The sequence below is a fragment of the Phyllobates terribilis genome, unplaced genomic scaffold (genome assembly GCF_046119375.1).
Source record: "Phyllobates terribilis strain yellow unplaced genomic scaffold, ASM4611937v1 Scaffold_459__1_contigs__length_1442029, whole genome shotgun sequence".
In the NCBI taxonomy this organism is placed as follows: Eukaryota; Metazoa; Chordata; class Amphibia; order Anura; family Dendrobatidae; genus Phyllobates; species Phyllobates terribilis.
In genome coordinates, this window is record NW_027363219.1 from 34,049 (window position 1) to 52,305 (window position 18,257).

The window sequence follows — 18,257 nt, forward strand, 5'->3', positions numbered from 1 at the left end:
CTGGAAGCTGCAAACGCTGCTGCAACACAGCAAGGGCAGCGGAAGCTGTAGCAGACTTGCGAAAATGAGCTGACAGGCGGCGTACTTTCACGAGCAGATCTGGCAACTCGGGGTATGATTTAAGAAACCGCTGAACCACGAGGTTAAGCACATGAGCCAGGCATGGTACGTGTGTGATCTCACCTCAGAGCCGCCACCAGGTTACGGCCATTGTCACACACGACCATGCCGGGATGTAGGTTCAGCAGTCTCAGCCACAGATCTGCCTGCTCTTTCACAGCTGTCCACAACTCACAAGCAGTGTGAGGTTTATCACCTGAGCTTATGAGTTTCAGCACAGCCTGTTGCCACTTGGCGGAGGCAGTACTGCAGTGCTTCCAGCTTGTAACTGATGTGGTGATATCTGAGATGGAGATGGAGATGGAGGCTGAACAGGAGGAGGAGATGGAGATGGAGGCTGAACAGGAGGAGGAGATGGAGATGGAGATGGAGGCTGAACAGGAGGAGGAGATGGAGATGGAGATGGAGGCTGAACAGGAGGAGGAGATGGAGACGGAGGCTGAACAGGAGGAGGAGATGGAGACGGAGGCTGAACAGGAGGAGGAGATGGAGACGGAGGCTGAACAGGAGGAGGAGATGGAGACGGAGGCTGAACAGGAGGAGGAGATGGAGACGGAGGCTGAACAGGAGGAGGAGACGGAGACGGAGGCTGAACAGGAGGAGGAGACGGAGATGGAGACGGAGGAGGAGGCTGAACAGGAGGAGGAGATGGAGGAGATGGAGATGGAGGCTGAACAGGAGGAGGAGACTGAACAGGAGGAGGAGATGGAGGAGGAGATGGAGGAGGAGATGGAGATGGAGGAGGAGGCTGAACAGGAAGAGGAGATGGAGGAGGAGGAGATGGAGATGGAGGCTGAACAGGAGGAGGAGATGGAGATGGAGGAGGAGGAGATGGAGGAGGAGGCTGAACAGGAGGAGGAGATGGAGGAGATGGAGGAGGAGGCTGAACAGGAGGAGATGGAGGAGGAGGCTGAACAGGAGGAGGCGGCTGAACAGGAGGAGGAGATGGAGATGGAGGAGGAGGAGATGGAGGCGGAGATGGAGGAGGAGATGGAGGCGGAGATGGAGGAGGAGGAGGAGCTATAAACTATGGGGGCAACTATGACTGACATAGGGCCCGCAATCCTCGGTGTGGGGAGGATGTGTTCCGTCCCAAGGTCCGACTGGGTCCCGGCTTCCACTATGTTTACCCAGTGTGCCGTCAGAGAGATGTACTGTCCCTGGCCACAAGCACTTGTTCATGTGTCTGTTGTCAGGTGGACTCTCCCAGTAACTGCGTTGTTGAGGGCACGGCAGATGCTTTGGGACACGTGCTTGTGTAGTGCGGGGATGGCACACCGGGCAAAATAGTGTCGGCTGGGGACCGAGTACCGAGGGACGGCCACCGCCATAAGATTGCGGAAGGATTCCATCTCCACCAGCCTAAAAGGCAGCATTTCCAATGCAAGCAGTCGTGAAATGTGCGAATTTAGGACTGTGGCCTGTGGGGCGTTAGCTGCGAATTTCCGCTTTCGTTCAAAGGTTTGGGATATGGACAACTGAACGCTGCGGTGGGACGTGGACATGGATGCTGTTTCTTGAGAAACTGCCATAACAAGTGAAGACTGAGAGGAGGGGGAATCTTTACATGCAGTATGGACAAGGGATTGCCTTGCACACACAACAGGGGGTTCTATTGCACGCACAACAGTAGAAGAAGCAGTGGTGACACCCGCTGACACTGGTCGTGGACCCTGGGTTTCGCCCCACAAAGTCGGGTGCTTTGCTGCCATGTGCCTGATCATGCTGGTGGTGGTCAGGCTGGTAGTTTTGTCACCCCTGCTGATGCTGGCATGGCAGGTGGAACATATGACCTTTTTGGGGCTATCAGCAGAGTCTTTAAAAAAATTCCAGACTCTGGAAGACCTACTGCTTGTACTGGCAACGTCCCTCGTGTTGGTGTTACGGGGAACGGTTGCCCGCCTTCTGTCTGCGGCCACCACACTGCTTCTTCCTGCCTGTTGAGGTACTCAGCCTCCCTCCCCCTGTGTGCTGCTGGCCTCACTCTGCATGTCCTCCTGCCACGTTGGGTCAGTTACTAGATCATCCACCACCTCCTCCTCTTCCACTTGCGCACCACGATGCTCCTCCTCACTTCCTGGCAATTGTGTCTCGCCATCGTCCACCTCTTGTGACAAATTGGCAGCGTCGACTTCCTCTGGCCGTGGCTGTTCAAATATTTGGGCATCGCTACATGGGATCTCCTCTTCCACCACAAGCGTATCAGGCGAGGGGCACAAATATGGAAATGGACCAGTGAACAGCTCTTCAGAGTGTCCAAGTGTGGGATCAATTGCTGTCTGACGACATTCAGCATGGTGGGAGGAAGGAGCATCAGGGTGAGGAGGAGTATGCGGTCGAGACTCACGGCTACTAAGAGCTGACTGTGTGGAAGACAGAGCGGAGGTGGTGGTGCCCATGTAACTGGAAGTATTATCTGCTATCCAATTAATAACCTGTGCACACTGATCAGTTCTCAATACTGGTGTTGTTCTGTGCTTCCCTAATAATTCGGTCAAGAAGTGGGAGCGAGAAGATGTGGCGTTGGTTGTGGCACGTTTTCACCTTGGCCACGGCCCCGTCCTCTGCACAAACCATCACCAGAACGTCCAGTTCCACGTCCCTTGCCACGCGCCTTGCCCATTGTAAAGGAAGTAAAATAGCTTACACTCACACTATCAATGGAAAAAGGGTAATAAAAAGTAGATTAGATCCGTGGAAGAGGAAAACCACAGTTCTATTTCTCTGGCCTACACCCGACTCTTTTAAACAATCTGAACAATCAGGGAGAAACTATTACTGTTTTTCTTTACGTAAAAACTACTAAAACCTGAATAGAGATTTTTTACCGTGGGATGGCAAAACCACAGTTATTGTTTACTGGGGTATACCAGACTTTTTTAAATAGATATAATTGCGGCTGAACAGTGAGCGACACACTCAAACCATGTTTTTTTTTAGATACAAATGGGCCAAAGTGGATAATACAGAGGTTTGAACCGTGGAAGTGCAAAACACTTCTGTTTCTCTAGCCTACACCTGACTATTTTCAACAGATATATTTGTGTCTGAAAAATCAGACACGCTTTTTTTTTTTTTTTGGGGGGGGGGGGGGAACAAAAGGTTAATAAGATGGGTATTTGTACAGTGTGAAGGAGGAAAAAAAAAAAAAAAAAAGGATTTTTCCTGTCCCCTGAGACCTGGAGCTAAGTCCAGCAATTTCAGCAACAGGAGCACACAGGACTGTAATGCAGCGTTTGCTGGTATAACCACTGTCTCCTATACAGCCTGCCTGGTATCTGGGATGGATATTAGTCCTGAGAAGGACTGTTTGTTTGATCTGGCAGCCTTTACAGACCCTACACTAACTATTTTGCAGTTTATATCTCTCCCTAAATCAGCAGCGCTGTCTCTACACTGTCTGATCCGGAGCGACTGTTTCCAAGATGGCGGCGCCCGGTTTTAAATACTCGAGGTGACGCTATGCGGCCAACCAATCACTGTAATGCCCACAAACAACATGGCTGCGGCATTACAGTGACTGGCTGGCAATCCCTGCATGTTCATTGGCTCTGTAAAGAGCGCCAAACCTACAGGGCGGAGACCCGAGCTCCCGCCCGAGTAACCCGGAAATGCTCGGTGCTCGCCGAACATCCCGAGTAGTGAGATGCTCGGGCGAGTACTGAGCAGTGTCGAGCATGCTCGCTCAACACTAAAAATGACCTCTTGAACAAATTGAAGTTTAATAACAATAGGACAAATTTCATCAGAATTTCTTCCTTTGTTTTTATATTATAAAATACTCATCTGAAGACTTAATAATACAGATACATCGATACAATCAGAATAAAAGTCATCCCAATGTCTATTATGGACATATTGATACGATCAAATGAAATGAACTTTGAGGAAATAGACGTCCGCAAGCGTTTGCTGGTGCGGAAGCAGTGACATAGCCAGATGGCATTTGTCACGATGAAAGGAAGTTCTGCATCGATCTAAGTGTAGGTGGGACGAGGTAGCACATGAAACAGGCAGATCTGTCTGTAAACCAAACAAATGACAAACTACGAACAAACACTATTAACAACTCATATAGCAACAAACTCGTAGAGACGACATTATAAGATGCAATGCAATATACCAGTCTCCTTCCCTAGATAGAAAAGACATATTAATACTGTGAGATCGCAGCGCAGCCAAGACATCTCTGTGAGAAAAAGATCCTACTGGAAGAATGAGACGAGTCCCTGCATGATTATATGATCGCAACATAATACGCCTGCAACGCACCCGAGTCACTCGATTGGATGACAGAAGGGGGGCGCACAAGAGGGGGCACCAACTTTCCTATAAAGTCACGCTGGTTTAGCCGCCAGACGCTGCCGGCAACCCTGCCGATAAGTTTATTACAAAACTATCAAACCAAAACAGATCATAGACTGTGAGCCCCTGATGACCATGAGAGTCTCATAAGAATGATGAAACGCGTAGGGCTGAGCATTTCTATAGAAAGTACTACAAGAGATGATTAGCCAGGCTACCTCAATATAAAGCTCCTAGATCAGGAGAAACAAGCACCGCACCTGTATATGACGGCAGCACTATAAAGCCGTTCTGAAGAGAATAGCACAGGACATGGTAAAATGAATATTATTAATGCCATTATCAGACTGCAGACTCACAATGAGGAGAAATGAGATGGCATGATTTCTAATAGCCAGAGGCCAAATTGAAAAGGGAGTTATACATATAAATAAAGAGATACCCCTAGGAATTGTGACTAATCCCTGGCCTCCCAACAAGACAATATATATAAATGGTTAGCCGGTGAGATAAATTAAAACCATTCACAATAGTCCTATGTTTAGGATAATTTTAGGAAATTTGTGACGGATTTTGGACACTTAAAATCTTTTTAAAATATTGAATAAAGGTTATTTTTTATATTTTACTCCCATTGGATTTGACTGTGAAATACTGCAGAATTATCTTGGAGCATATTTATACTACACTGCTCAAAAAAATAAAGGAGACACTCAAATAACACCTCCTAGATCTGAATGAATGAAATATTCTCATTGAATACTTAGTTCTGTACAAAGTTGAATGTGCTGACAACAAAATCACACAAAAATCATCAATGGAAATCAAATTTATTAACCAATAGAGGCCTGGATATGGAGTCACCCCCAAAATTAAAGTGGAAAAACACACTACGGGCTGATCCAACTTTGATGTAATGTCCTTAAAACAAGTCAAAATGAGGCTCAGTATTGTGTGTGGCCTCCACGTGCCTGTATGACCTCCCTACAACGCCTGGGCATGCTACTGATGAGGTTGCGGATGGTCTCCTGTGGGATCTCCTCCCAGACCTGGACTAAAGCATCCTCCAACTCCTGGACAGTCTGTGGTGCAACGTGACGTTGGTGGATGGAGCCAGACATGATGTCCCAGATGTGCTCAATCTGATTCCGGTCTGGGGAATGAGCGGGCCAGTCCATAGCTTCAATGCCTTCATCTTGCAGGAACTGCTGACACTCCAGCCACATGAGGTCTGGCATTGTCCTGCATTAGGTTTCACCCAGGGCACCAGCATAAGGTCTCACAAGGGGTCTGAGGATCTCATCTCGGTACCTAATGGTGGTCAGGCTACCTCTGGCGAGCACATGGAGGGCTGGTAGGTCCTTTCACAAGCATTTTGGTCGTACTATCACTTCTGGTCGGCCTGGGCTCGCGTTATTGTCGTGCACCAGCTGTGCCAAGGCCTGCATTTTGTCATGGAAGCGTAAGACATTCAATGACTGACACTCCAGGGGAGGCCAAGTCCCCTTCCCAGACCTCCTTCACCAGAGCCAGGCGCCCCGCGCACGCCACTCGTACAGGAGCTCAAAAGGGAGAACCCCGTTGAGGCCCGTGGAACCTCCCGGTAGGCAAGGAGCAGGTGTGGGAGGTACCGCGCCCAGTCGTGCCCCTAGGAGTCAACCAACATCTTAAGCATCTGCATCAGAGTGCCAGTTCGCACAGGCCATTGGTCTGTGGGTGGTATGGGCTGGTCACCAGATTTTGCACCTGTATTTGCTTACAGAGGGTCTCCATCAGCTGCGACATGAACTGGGTTCCCCGGTCGGTGAGCATTTCCTGGGGAAAACACACTCGGGAGAACATCTTCAGTAAGGCGATAGCCACCTTGTCTGCCCGAATGGATGACAAGGCTACCGCTTCCGGGTACCGGGTGGCATAGTCTACCATCAGTATGAAGCGTTTCCTTGAGCTGCTGGGAGTGGCCATCGGGCCAGCCAAATCCACAGCCACCCTCCTGAAAGGCTCTTCGATGATGGGCAGAGTTACCAGTGGGGCTTTGGGCCACCGCCCCACCTTCCCCACCCTCTGACAGGTGTAACACGAACGGCAGTAGACAGTTACCTCAGCCCCCAACCTTGGCCATTAGAAATGCTGGGCTAGCCTGGCCTTGGTCTTATGGATCCCTAGATGTCCAGCCATTGGAATTTCGTGTGCCATCTGCAACAAACTCCACCCTGAACGGATAGGGTACCACTAACTGTCGATCCCTGGGCCACGCCTCCGGTGAGCCTCGCTGGACTGCTACCCGGTATAGCCATCCTTGGTCCCAGACCACCCACTGGAGGACCGAGTTCGAGGGAGGCTGTGCCGCCCGCTCCTCACGAGGCTTCAGGCTGTCAGTCTCTAACGCCACCTGAAACCCCTGACTGGACATGGCCAGAATAGACAAACCTGCCACGTCTCCTGGCCTCCGTCTGACCCGGCAGCCACTTGGTCGGAAGGGGAGAAGCCGTTGGACTCCCGAGGGGCCACTAGGGCCCGGGTGCCGCCACTGCAAGCAACAGTGGCTACGGCCGCTGAGACCGCAGGTAGCGCCCGTTTCTCCTCTGCTTCTGACCAAGCATCTGGTCTAAAAGGACTACCCTGGCCCTCTAACATCCTGGTTATGGAGGAACCCTACCATGCGGCCTTACCTGGGAGCCCTATCTCTCCTGGAACTGCCCCGCCCTCCATGGCATGCTCCCCCTCTGCAGCCGTTTGCCCCTTGTCTGCCCCCTCTGCAACAACCTCACAGGACAAATTTCTCCAGCCTGCCGTATGGCCACATTCTGAGGCCTCATCACAGCTGACTTGATTGATCTCGTCCCCCATGGGGAGAGAGGTGTTAGGGGCTCAGGGTGGTGAGGGGCTGCTGTGTTCCCACACTCTGGCTCCCTGATAAAGACACATGTCCCAATTCTCCTGTGCTCTGTATGTGGTGTGTAACACTCACGTTTTGGTCGCAGATCTCTGCTGTCTTCGGTTCTTCCACCTCAGGAACCACCGCACACACATTAGGGAACTTCCACTCCATTTTATAAAAAAGAACTTTACTTGAACGTTTGAATACAACTTCATACAGCATGCAGCATTGATCACATACACCTTGGCGATGGACAGCGCCGGCTTGATGCCTCCAATCCCGGAGCCGGCGAAAGTTTTATCAGGTATCAAATCCTAGGGTGACACCAGTTCGGGCCGCACAAGGGTCATCTCAGCACCGGTGTCTCACAGTCCCATTGCTCTGGCGTGGCCTATGGTAACAGTCTGAAAGTTGTCAAGGGACCTCCCACCACCCCCACTCACACACAAAACAGTGGACAGATTCTGGGACGAGGATCAACTGCTCTCATTAGGGCCCACATGTGATCGACCCAGCAGTCTGCAGGACACCACTGCATACTCTGGAGCTTCTTCCGGTATGACTCAGGAGTCAAGTTGTACTGCCAGACCAGAGCCTGCTTGAAGTCCTCATAGCTCAGGGTGGTCTCACTGTGCAAGTACCCAAAGATTTCCAGGGCCTTACCCCTAAGCTGAGGGGTTAGGAACCGGACCCACTGTTCCTCAGGCAGATGGTACTGATGGCAGTTTTTTTCAAATGCCAGCAAGAAAGTGTCCAAGCCCCCTCCTTTGTGCAGAAGGGAGAAGTCATTCGTCCATAGCTTCGGGACTCGGATCTCAGGGGACTTGCGACTGGCTGGGGCCTGCAGTTGGAGCTGGAACACATCTTTCTGGTGCTCGTGCTCCCGCTGACGTTCTGCCATGAGGGTCTCATAGGTGGCCCTGTCTCCAACCTGGAGACTGGCTAGGGAAACTTGTATGAGGGGGTCAGGTGGTGGGTAGCCCACTGCGGTACCGACCACTGGTGAATCTCTCTCTGGGGGGCCTAAGTTGGACTCCCCTTCTCTTAGAGTAACGTGGTCTTCCACCTCCTCAACACCATATGGTGCATTGGCCATCTCCTTGGTTTTGGCCCTGGTGCCACTGGCCATCCTCTATGGTCAGTGACACCGAACTGCCACCTGATGCACCCACACACACCTTACAGTATTTGCACTCGGACTGTCTAGTGCTGAGCTGATCTTAAGTGTCTGAGTATGCGTTACACACACACACTATTATCTTGATCCCACCGCTTGCCACCAATGCAAAGAAATTGGCAGCAGGAGGGACCCCGCAGAATCCTACCACTGTCGGAACTGATGAATCCACACCCCACCACCTGCCTGACGTCACAATTACGTGAGACGGAGCACGTGGTACGGATCTGTCATTTGCACCATCGTGACATTCCGCACCCCCTCGAGGACGTGTAAGGTCAGATTGGTACAGTTCTACACAGACAATGGGACCTCTGCTTATAAAATATATAATTCCCGGCATGACTATATTCTCAACTACAGCTGGAACTTTTATGCTGAAAGGGGCCCTGCCCACACATTCCCCTGTCATGACTTCACTGTGGGCTTGGCACCACTTCATGGTTTTATTAAGATCTCTAACTTCCACAATAACTCCTCGCTGGTTGATCGCAGAAGTTTCCATGTAATATCACATTTCTTATTACAAATTTACCTTTCTTTAGAGACTAGACATGACATATCTTCGGTTGGTCATTCCTGCCTTCTTGCATCATAGCGCACCCGTACTGTTCTCAGATAAGGAAAAATATGTATATTGTTCCTTAGCTAACCCTGCCACTAAAAATATGTATCCTATCACAATCAGCATTATAGAAACTCTGATATTCCATATTTCATTTCAGTGCCTACCAGACTGCAGCTTGAATACATGTGCAAATGGAGATGAGCTAAGCTTCAAAGGAATTCTAGGAGCTGTATCCTTTTCACCCAGGTGTCAATTCATCACTCCTGTCTCCATTTTATATGGTGATTAGCCTGAACACTTGGTGGATCCCGCTATTTGCATATGGGCAATTGGGAAGAGTGTAAGCTCTTGCTCCTTTGACAAATGGTAGATAGGGGAGGAGGGAAGAGTGAGTGGGATTTCGGAGGGGGAGAAAGAGATTCTCAATATTTCTATGACCGTGACATTTCCCATTCTCTTGGGATCTCGAAAATCTAGATTATGAATAACTAGGACATGCTATAATTCAATACCGAGTTATGGGAATACTGTATCTGACACAAAGGGCATGCTGCATGGCTGGGGTCCAAAGGGGGTCTTGCTGTGGCAGCTTCTTGGCTGAGAGCTGCTGTGAGACATTTGTCACTCGCTGCCTCTCTGCCCCCTCCCTTCTTAGCTGCAGAAGTGTCCAGTTACAACTGTATGCTGTAGACCTCTATAATCCCGCCAAACAGGGCACAATGATTGACATGGGGTTAAATTTTCAATATTCTTCTCAAGGCAAAATCACATTAAAAAAAGATGGCATCACTTGCTAACTTCTGTGATCAACCAGTGAGAAGTTATTGCAGAAATTATAGATTTCATAAAACCATGATGGACAGAGATGAGCCCACGTGAGGTCATCACAGGGGAGTGTGTGGGCAGGGCCACCCCTTCAGCATAAAAGATCCAGCTGAATATGGGTCTATACTCATGCCGTGAGATACATATTTGTAAGCACAGGTCCTGCTCCATAACAGTCCATTGGAGCACCTCTCCTCCAGGTAAATTGAATAGTCTCTGATCTGTCTAGTAAGTTCTTCCATTAATACCTTTTATTTTGTGTAACTGTATATGTATTGTACTGTCCCTCTTTGTAAAATCCTTTGTATATTTTTTCATAAACCCTGCCTCCCTTTGGATTAAATATAAAATGTATTAGTCCTGTTTCTTCTGTTCTGTAATCGTTCCTCCCCCGAAGCCATACGCTACCAGAAAGCAGGAGTCCGATCAGGCCTGTATTTAGAACTGATCGGTGGTGGCAGTGAATACTATTAATTGGGTTATCGTGAAGCTGGCAATGATCGTATGGGGGCATATACACATTCAATGCGTTGAAATTCGGAGGCGTGTACGCCATACGCTCACGGCTTGCTTGCCGGTAACTACATAGTGAGTAATCAGGATAGTCTGTGTGTGCAAATCCCTGACAAATTGGTGGCAGCGGTGGGATATTGTAAGATCTCGCCGATGCCTTCCCCCATAGTTCACTATCCAGCTACATCTAATTTTCCTACTTGTCAACTGGGCATTCTGCATATGGGCTGCTTAGATTGCCCTCTTTTGTCCTATTGCAAAAGAGGAGGTGAGAGGGGTGAAGGAATGCTCCTTTACTAGTGGCTTCAGAAATTGCAATATTTTCTATGACACGGTGCAATACCACATTATTATGCTATATAGTGAAAATACCAGTTTCCTTCAAAGCTCTGATTCAGATCAGTTCAAATATAGTCGAGACAGGGACCTTCAGCATGCCACCAGCTTTCATTTTAACTCATCAGCCTCATCCCAGAGCGCCAATGGGAGCCAGCGGCATTTAAATGGTTAACAGCTGCGGCCGAAACGAAGCTCTGACTGCGACTGTTAGAGATAAAATGTCAGCTATATAGAAAGGGTTGTCCACTACTCAAACAGCTCTCAATCACAATATTTCCTACATATTAAACAGCTATAATCACCTTTTGTGCTGTTGCTGTTCTACCCAAGTCTGCGCTTAGTCTCCCAGGACTCGAGTGACCTCATATCACGCAGTCAGTAGCCATTTCACTCTCACTTCCTTCAGACGAAAGGGACACCCTAAAGAAGTGTAATCTGCTGCTGCTCTCTGGCTGTCAGTTCTGTTCAAAGGATGAGAGAGTGATGCAGTTGTAGCGCCCAGAGGGTTCGGTCGCTACAGGGGTATTGCACCTTAACCAGAGGTGTGATATTCCACTCCCAGGTAAGGATGGAGTATGGACCAGGGCTCAGTTAGCTGCATACACACACTCCTCATTTCCGGGGGACAGTTCGCAGATGCTCCCATTTATTGCAGGCACAACTGACCATGTCCCTGGCTGGAGTGGGGAGGGGGGAGAGAACCCGGTGATGCAGGAGCAGAAGGGGACGGTTTCTGGAGCATAGGAAGGAGCTCATTGGTTGCAGGTCACCTGAGCTCAGACACAGTGAAGCAGATAAAAGGTGGGGGCCATCTTAGGAGAGTGTTCAGTCGGTTAGTTCAGAGAGGGAAGAAGTTCAGCCAGAGAGGGCTGACAGGGAGCTGAGGCTCAGCTTGGGCTCAGCTCCACGAGGCAGGCCTAGAGAAGAGGCCGGGGCCAGGAAGGAGAAGAGGAGAAGGAGAAGGAAGGAAGAAAGGTGGAGAGAAAGAGGAGTAGAAAGGCTCCAGAAACAAGAAGGCAGAAGGGACCCTGAGAGAGAGAACTACATAACCGGACACTGGGATCCGAGGCTGTCAGGGTTGCAAGCCCGGCAGCAGATAACCTACCTGCGAGGGATTTTAGATCCCTGGGCCTGAGAAGCCTGGAGGCTCCGCCACACAGAGGGACTGGTACAGCACAGAGAAGCAACAGGTACCTAAGGCCCGAGTCGCAAGCCATACAGGCGTAGTACACGGCCAGCTCAGGGACGTTGGCTATCACACCACTAAAGGGGGAGATAGTCAGCAAGGGCAGAGAGAACGGTAGGCCTACCCACTCACCCTGACCAGTGGGGTTCGCCTGAATGTTCTCAGACACCCAGGCCCATTCCTACCCTGTACTCCTGTTGGGTCATAAGTACCACCTACAATAAAGACCCTGGACTGTTTGAAGTAGACTCTGGACCTTTATTATTGCGGCCTGCACCATCACCCCCAGCATCTTATTACCTGCTCTGAGGCTACACTCTTCCCGTGGGGAGTTATCCTATCCCTGTGCTGCATATCTACATCAGCCTCAGCGGTCTGCCTTGCAGCGGCGGTCCTCCCTGACCGCAATCCACAGGTGGCGTAGTCTGACATTCAAAACCCTACAAATAGATTGTCACAACATTTGGTCTGACCACCCTGAGCCACGGGATCAGGTTGCCACTACTACCCCCATCATCACACTGAAGCCCGGTTCCAAGTGCCCCACGGCCCAGGGGGTGAGTCACAGTCACCGATTGGCTGCAGGGATCCTATGATTAGTCATGCATGTGACTCGCCCCCTGAGCCGTGGGGTACCCGGAACTAGGCCTTCTAGTGTACGGTGCTGATGGGGGTAGTAGTGGCAACCCGATCCCGTGGCTCAGGGTGGTCAGACCAAATGCTGTGGCAGTCTATTTATAGTTTTGTGAATGTCCGACTACGCCACCCGTGGATTGCGGTCAGAGATAACCGCCGCTGCGAGGCAGACCGCTGAGGCTGGTATTAGTGTGCAGCACAGGGATAGGATAACTCCCCATGGGAAAAGTGTAGCCTCAGGGCAGTGAAAGTGAATGCTGGGGGTGATGGTGCAGGCGCAGCATAAATGACACAGAGTCCAATGATGCAGTCCAGGGTGTTTTACTCACAGTTGATATCCAAGTCACTTCTGTCAGCAAGGACTGCCCGAGCCGTGCTGTGTCCACCAGGTGAGGAGCTGTCAACCCCCAGGCAATTCAGGAGTATGGCACAGGACCCCCTTCTGTCCTTTCTCTGGCCTCTCGTGCCCCACCAGTGTCCTGACTTCTGTCCGGCTACCGCGGACCGTGTCGGGTAAGCATTGGCCTTCACTTCCCGCTATCCTATATGGTGCCTCCCTAGCAGGTTTAGCGGGGGGTCGCACCAATAAATGGTCACAACCTCCGGTTCTTGGCTGAGGGTAGATTCGCCTCCACCAACTTAGGGATCCGGTACCTTTCCACGGCCTGACCCTTTCACCCGGTATAATGGGGTTTGCAATGGTTGCTGGCCGTTCTGCACTCTTAGGATCCCTCCTGCCTTCTTGTTTCTGGAGCCCTTCCACTCCTCTGTCTCTTCTCCTTCCTTCCTTCTTCTCTTCTTCTCTCTGGCCCCAGCCTTCTCTCTAGGCCTGCCTCATGGAGCTGAGCTGCTGCTCCCTGTCAGCTCTCTCTCTTACTACTCCTACTATTCTCCTAGACTTGAGATGGCTCCCACCTTATATCTGCTTCTCTGTGCTGAGCTCAGGTGACCTGCACCCAATGCGCTCCTTCCTATGCTCCAGAAACCGTCCCCTTCTGCTCCTACACCACTGGGTTCTCTACCCCCTCCCCACTCCAGCCAGGGACATGGTCAGTTGTGCCTGCAAAAATGGGAGCACCATCGAGCTTTCCCCCGGAAATGGGGAGTGTGTGCGTGTGCAGCTAACTGAGCCCTGGTCCACACTCCATCCTTACCTGGGAGTGGAATATCACACCTCTGGTTGAGGTGCAATACCCCTGTAGCAACCGAACCCTCGGGGTGCTACACATGCCCCAGGAGACCAGACACAGACACACTGGAATGGCGTTGGCTGCAGGGTTCCCGTGATATGTCATGCATGCTCCAGGAGACCAGACATAGACATCACTGGAATGGCATCGGCTGCAGGGTTCCCGTGATATGTCATGCATGCTCCAGGAGACCAGACGCCGACATCACTGGAATGGCGCCCGCACCAGAGGAGAGCATAGCTGCTATTTCACATGATTGAAACCGTAATTAAGAAGGGGTTGTCTGAGTAATGGACAACCCCTTTATTTCAGTCTGCATCAGACACGTGTGGAAGGAGTTCAGCTCCTGAGCCGCCTCCACATGCGTTCACCTCAGCGCGGACGTACAGTTACGCCCATATATGCAAAGGGGTCAAATTCATATAAAACATTAAATGTTATTCTGAATTTATTTGCCTTTCATTCATTTCTAACAGTAAATCCTCATAGTAGTTGGTGCTGTTTTTCAGATTCAGAGCTCCAAATTTTCATAAGCAAAATTAAAGGGGAGGCATCATAAAAAAAGTTTACTTTAAATGCATTCAAAAAAATTGGCAATATTTTCCCATATCAAAATTTATATTTAAAATGAGAAATCTTAGAATAGCCTCAGTGGTCAGTGTAAAAAATTCTATGTTCATATGTCCTGTTCTTTCAGGAAATCTACATTAACAGCAATAAACTCACTTAGACACTATGGGCCTCATTCAAAGCCAGAATACTAGTGTAAAAAGCTTTGAAAAGTCACAAAGTTTTAGCGCAACTCGAAGCTGGGCTGAAATTGTGACTTTTTAGCGTTCACACTCCATTTTCACCCAGCCCTGATAAAGTGGGCACCAGCAAAATTTTATAAGCTGTGGCATTCTCTGTGCGACATATCTTACTCCAGTCACTGACTGGAGTAAGATTATTGGCAAGGCACACATGGAGACACACAAGGCGCTCGCTAGTTCTCTGATAGTCCTGATTCATTGACCTCTGCATGACTCTAGCACACCGACCTCATCAAGATTAGCATGAACACCACCGGTCTGAAGTCAGGGCCTCTGTTTTGCATTGAAGCGTCCAATGAGCTTGTACAAAGATCATTGGGTGAAGGGGAGGGGAGTAAGGTCTGGTGTGACATCAACTGTGATTGGTGGAACCTGCGTTATCAGCTGTATGTTACCTGTCATTGTAATCCGGCCTCTGATAAAAAGCTTTGCTGAAAATTCTTCCAGAAAGGACAGAAGTAAATGTCTAAAATAGCCCTGGTGGCCAGTGTGAGAACTGCAAGATTGTGAGAAGAAAGTATGAAAACATTAAAAAAACACACGGAAAACAAACTAATTGAAACATTTTCTGATGACTAGATCTGAGCGAATCCATTCAACGGGAATCAAGTTCATGTTGAATTTTTGTGCCTAAAATGAATGTCACCTTTTGAGACATTGCAGAAGATTGCATCAGTCAGAGAAGACGGGCTTTCCCAGAATGCCTTGCTGCCATCATATTAGGTCTCATCTGCATTGCACGCACGAGTTGTAGCAGTTTTAATGGATAGAACGTGTACTCAATGTATGGTGCTATTCACACACCAGTGTTTTTACACACCCCTTGTGTCCATACAGAACACACAGAGCCATGTCCATTTTTTTTCCGGCAGCACGGATGACACAGAGGTCCAATAGTGGTCTATGGGTCGGTCAGTGTGCCATCAGTGTCCTGTACAAGTTTAACATTGTATAGGAGAAACTTTGTAATTTCTTTATCCATCGGTGAAAAACACTGATCGAAAACTGAGGACACCGGTACCATTTTTTCACGTATAGGTTTAAACCCTGCACATGTGAATGAGGCCTAACATAGTATAGCTCAGACAATTAAGAAGGACTATTATAGCAAGTATAAAAGCAGAAGCAGGAAAGGAAGCAGCCATTTTGTGGTGAACCTGGATAGAGAAAAGTACATCACAGCTCACAGCCTAGCCATAGAAATAGGGAGAGAAAGCCATGAAACATGATAGAAAACAGACAGAGAGAGAGGGCGACATCAATGCAGTGAAGGGGATTAGTGTGTTAAGGAAAAAAGGGAATGGCGTCATACATGTTTTTCAGGGCAAGTAGAGGCTTTGGAAGACATTTGCAGAGAATGGAATTTCCTGGGAAAACTCTGCAAATGTAAGTTTCAAAAGTCTTGCTCATCTTTACTGATCGGTCATTATCCATTGGTGGCAGTTTTACCTATAGTACGTTCCCCTCCATACAGGGCAGTAACTCCCCTGTGGGCCTCATTGTTCCAGTTACCTTACACATCTTCCTTCCGTGTAGTGCACATTCCCATCATCTTCATGCTTTCCCATCCTGCACAGCCGGCTGCAGCGGAGGAGGATCAGGACAAATTCCTATCCTCCTCCTTGAGGGATAAGAGGGAATGTGGAGCCATCACCCTGCTCCATGCTGCTCTGCTCCTCCAAGCTAATTACTCTAAAGGCAAACCTGGGACTGAGCTTTATATTAACTCTTCTCCTCCCGCCTTCTGGATGCTACATAGCTAATCTGTTGGGTTAACCCTGTAGTGTGTAAAGTGCTGAATTATACAACAGTGATATGTCTTCTACTCACAAAAATGGTGTAAGTGTGATGAGTGTTTTTGATCAGTTTCATCACAGTTTGGTCAGGGTTCATTAGCTTTTCTCAGCTGAAAATAAAACTGATGAATGTTTCTCCCCCTTCTCATAACCAACAGTCCATTTCATGACTGGCACACAGATGACATCCAAATGCTGTCCACATTTTTTGCGGCCTAATAGACTTGCATTGGTGATACTGTATATAATTTTGTGTGGACCACTTAGGCCTCATTCAGACATCAGGTTTTTTCATGTACGAGAAAAATGGAGCGAGTTTAATCAGTGATTTTTACCTTAGGTTGGTCAGAATTACATCAGTACTTTTCCCATCGGTCAGTCAAAAACGGACAAACTTCATCCGAGTTCTGGCCCATCTTTTAACAGACCCGGACACTTTCATTGATGAATTTGATCTGACACTTGAATCAATATAAAACATATCTCAATGAAAAATCATGGACATGTGAGCATCCCCATAGACTGTCATAGGTACACATGCTACCTGTGAAAAAAATAAAAAATAGCACAGAAACTAACAGGTGAATGAGCCCCAAGACTGTGAAAATACACTGGCATGTAAACAGGCCCATAGACATGGGTGTACATAGAAATCATGGGATCCCATAGCAGAAGTGCTAGTTGCCCCCCACCCAACAAAAAAAATAACATTCGACGGGGTCACAGAAGAGCATATCTCACAGCTTTCCAGCCTTTAGAAAGTAATTTTCCTCCTACTGAAGCCCCAGATTCCTCTTTCATTGCATGTTTAAAGTATGATACCAACAAAAGTGCCCAACAAACACAGTATGTGAATTCTTTCACAGTACCCTGGACATGCACATAATGATGACCCTACTGTACTCGACTTCAACTCCCCCGGCAAAGTATGGTGACCGTGACACAGTGTGATCCCCCAGCTTTGGCCCCCACACAGCCCTCTATAAAGTATAATAGGTCATCATACAGTATAATGGCCCCACACCTCGCCATGCTGTATAATGGCCCCCACTAGCTCTCCAAACAGTACAACCAAACAGTGCAATGACCCCCACGGCCCTCCACATGGTATGATGGTCCCCACTCAAACCTTCACACTGTATAATTGCTTGCATACAGTATATTGGCCCTCACATAGCCCTCCACAAAGTATAAAGGCTCCCACATAGCCCTCGAAATATTATAATAGCCCCCACATAGCCCACTATATACTATAATGGGCCCCATATTCCTCCATATTGTATAATGCAAAATCATAATCTTTTATATAGTGTGCTGAACCCTATAGTCCTCCATATAGTATCATGCACTCCCCATAGTCTTCCATATAGTATAATGCACTCCCCATAGTCCTGCATATAGTATAATGCAATCCACATAGTCCTCCATACAGTATAATGCACCCCATATTCCTCCATATACTATAATGCACTTCCCATAATCCTCCATATAGTATAATGCACTCCCCATTGTTCTCCATATAGCATAATGCACTCTCCATAGTCCTCCATATAGCATAATGCACTCCTCCATATAGTAAAATGCACTCCTCATAGTGCTCCATACAGTAAGATGCACTCCTCATAGTCCTCCATATAGTATAATACACTCCCCATAGTCCTCCATACAGTATATGGCACTGCCGATAGTCCTCCATGTAGTATAATGCACTCCCCATAATCCGCCATATAGTATAATGCACTCCCATAGTCCTCCATATAGTATAACACACTCCCCATAGTCCTCCATATAGTATAATGCACTCCCCATGGTCCTATATAGTCCATACAGTATAATGCACTCCTCATAGTCCTCTATACAGTACTATGACCACCACAATGTGTTCATTGATTTAAAAAAAAAATACTCA